Source organism: Echinops telfairi, unplaced genomic scaffold (assembly GCF_000313985.2).
Source record: "Echinops telfairi isolate 266 unplaced genomic scaffold, ASM31398v2 ScPeMD7_53;HRSCAF=182, whole genome shotgun sequence".
NCBI classification, from domain to species: domain Eukaryota; kingdom Metazoa; phylum Chordata; class Mammalia; order Afrosoricida; family Tenrecidae; genus Echinops; species Echinops telfairi.
The window spans coordinates 820,441-822,808 of NW_022103951.1; the positions used below are offsets into that span (position 1 = coordinate 820,441).

General features: G+C 49.7%; 1 pseudogene; it reads right to left on the reverse strand.

Moving 5' to 3' along the window:
• Positions 1 to 242: 242 nt before the first annotated feature.
• LOC123521733 overlaps positions 243 to 2,368 on the reverse strand; it is a 6,788-nt pseudogene continuing 4,662 nt past the window's right edge.

The following is a 2,368-nucleotide window of genomic DNA, read 5'->3' on the forward strand; positions in this document are numbered from 1 at the left end:
TTCGGTTGTCCGTCCCCCAGGGAGGAGGTCACATATAGTTCCTAGTAATCAGTTCCCGCTTTCCTACCCACTCTCGCTCTACCCTCCCAGTATCATCACTGACATCACTGGCCCTGGAGCGATCATCGGCTCTGGAGTCCCAGTATTTCCAGTTCCTATCTGTACTTGACCTTGACATTCTGATTGGCCTCAGCCATCCCACATAATGCAGCTTCTGCTCATTCTTGATCTTCTCCCCATGGTTATTCATGCAGGTCTTGGAAGGCAGTGGTGTTGATAAACTTTAGCTTCTCCAAATACGATATCCCTTTCATCTTGCAAGCCTTAGGGTCGGCTCTGGAACCCCACAGGAAGTCGTAGCATGGAGGATCTGACTTAGGCACCTGCCAGTACTCCAGGTACTTTTCCTGCACCAAAACTTCAGTGAGAAGTGTCCCCAAAGATAAGTGCTGTGGGCCATCAAAGATCCCTAACTCATTAAGGAATTCCCACATCTCCTCCCAGATGACGCTGTTGTCCTTGATGTAAAGCATGCCCAGGAGAGGCATAAGGAACCCCATATGGGAAAATCCACATTCACCATTCAGAATCTCCTCCTTTGGGATCTCCAAAGGAGATTGACCAGAGCATAGGTTTGACTATTGGAGTCGACTGCCTTCACCTCAAGGCCAAAGACCAGCTCCATGTGCTCAGAGGCTCTCCTCAGCACCTCGGAGAATTGCTTCTTGTACCTTTTAGTGATGATCTTCATCATTTCGGCCTTGGTAATGGGCTCTTTCATTTTATACTTTAACAGAAGGAACTGAACAACAGGCTCACCCTTTGGGACTTCTCAGGAGAAGGTATGGACTTAGTGGCATTTTTCCTGAAAACATGTTGTCTCTGGGCACCTTTAGCAGCTGTGGCATATGAAGCATCTGTAGTAGCCTTGATGGTGGAGGGAGCTGCCTCACATGGTATGGGAGCATAGGAGGAAGCCTGGTGAGAATCCCCAGAAGCAGCAGCAGGTGAGGAGGAGGGTTTTCCCTTCTCTGTGGCAGTGGTCTGGGCCAACTACACACACATGGCGCCACCTCGGTCCTAGGCCTGGAGGCATTTCTCATGAGAGCGGAGTTTGCTTTTCTGACCACAAGGCGTGATGACTCTCATCAAGGGCAGCAGGCCAGGACAAACATAATGTGGCTCCGCTAAAGAAGGGGAAGTCGGAAGGTGTGAGTGAGCCGCTCAGCAAGGAGATGCCTCCCTGAGTTTCACAACCAACTGTTGCCAATGCAGAATTCTTTGAGAGCCCTGCTTTGGGAACCCACAGTGCTCTGCTCACCTGCTCAGGAACCTGAAAAGGATATCTGAAATGCAGTGAGGTTGCACACTGCCTGATCTGAGTGGGATTTACTGGGATGACAACAGGATTGTTGAAGGGATTTCCTGTGCTTGGCTGGGGAGGGGGTGTGTCTTCTTCACAGTACAATTTGTGGACATTGAATCAATTTTGTTACTCTTCAAGTGACAACACAAAGCTCTCTGAGACTCACAGGGAAAATACATGAACACAGCCAACCCCAGTACTGACAGGGTGTCTTTCTGGCTGCAACACAGACAGGCCTTTCTGCCCTGGGTTCCTTGGCAGCCTGGATCCGCTATTAGGGTTATCACCTGACAGTCCCCTGTGACCAGGTCCCTCTGCTCCTTGAGATGACCTCTCGTGAATCGAGTGCAGTCTCTAGGGCAGCATGCCCACATGCCCCAGGGGTAAAAAGGGAATGGGGCTTTCTGTCCTCTACTGATTTAGTAGGAAGAGGAGTCACCACCTCACAACTCAATGTGCTCTCCTTGATTACCACCATTACAGACTCAGTCGCTTGCCTCTACTCAATCAAACCGAAACCAAAATCACTGCCATCTAGCCCAATCTGACTCATAGTCACCCTATAGGGCAGGAGAGAGCTGCCCCTGAGGGTTTCTGAGACTGTAACTCTTACAGGAATAGAAAGCTTCATCATTCTCCCTCGTAACTTGCTTCTCATGGAGTGCCCTGGTCCATGGGACTTATATCGGGCTAATGAACACAGGTCAGCATTTTGAAATCACCAGCTTCCTAGGGACAAAGAGGGGGCTTTCATCTCCTGTCAAGAGTGACAGCCTCAGAAACCCAGAAGGGCTGTGGAGTCTCTGAGGCTAATGGACTCAATGGTAGTAAATATGAGAAGGGCAGGAGGGATGATCTTTTCTCTTACAGGAATCTTACCTTGAGCCCTGCACTGGTCCCCACAGTTTAGAATTCCTCTGTGTGCTGAATTAGGCTGAATGTAAGGCCCTCTTCTGCCTGAGCACCCTGGCAGGAGACTATAGGTATTAATACTTCCAGGTT